The sequence below is a fragment of the Rhineura floridana genome, chromosome 13, assembly GCF_030035675.1.
Source record: "Rhineura floridana isolate rRhiFlo1 chromosome 13, rRhiFlo1.hap2, whole genome shotgun sequence".
NCBI classification, from domain to species: Eukaryota; Metazoa; Chordata; class Lepidosauria; order Squamata; family Rhineuridae; genus Rhineura; species Rhineura floridana.
Genome location: NC_084492.1, coordinates 11,746,438 through 11,747,223, shown reverse-complemented (window position 1 = coordinate 11,747,223; position 786 = coordinate 11,746,438).

Here is a 786-nt window from a genome sequence, read left to right as displayed (position 1 = left end):
AAATTTAGACGGTGAACCTTTTCCTGGCATGAAGATGACGGGAGGAGAAAAGCTTCCTCTGCTAAATATCTGCGGGGCAGGTTGCTTTCAGAAGCACAGGGGCAAGGACAGAAAAAAAGTTGGCAACCCCTTGTTAAACTGACTCAGAGATTTTGAGAGCTAGTGAGGGCTCAGAACATGAAATTAGTGCTGCTAAGCAGTTGCATAACTTTAGTCTGGGACCTACATTTATTTGTTTTAATGTTTTTGACTGCTGTAAACTGCCCAGAGAGCTTCGGCTATGGGGCGGTATACAAGTGCAATAAATAATTAAATTGAATTAAATTAAATTAAATACTGTGCATAGAAAAGAGGTACAAAAAAAGATTTTTTAATACATAACAGTCAACATTTGTTTGCTTCCTTATTACGGGTGGAGAAATGAAATTAAGGTGTGACCCACGAGCACCAGCAAGATACTGATCTTTTCCTGGTCCTAGTCATCCAAGGGGAGTGCCTTAAAACTATTAGGGATTTGCTCTCCTCATTCCAAAATCAGATTATTTCATCATCTGGTATTAATGTTTCTGTTACCATAGTTTCAGAGAAGGTCTGTCCAGTACATCAGAATACACATTTACTGTATACCTAATGTACGCAGAGCATTTCTAAGCAAACAAAATCAAAAATAAGCTGTCCAGAACTTAGTATGTTTTACTTAGGTCAGTTGTGCAACAACTTTCTTTTAAGCATTTGAGCAATAAATAATCCATTAACAAGAGGTGGGTAAGTTTTCAAGTTTCATCA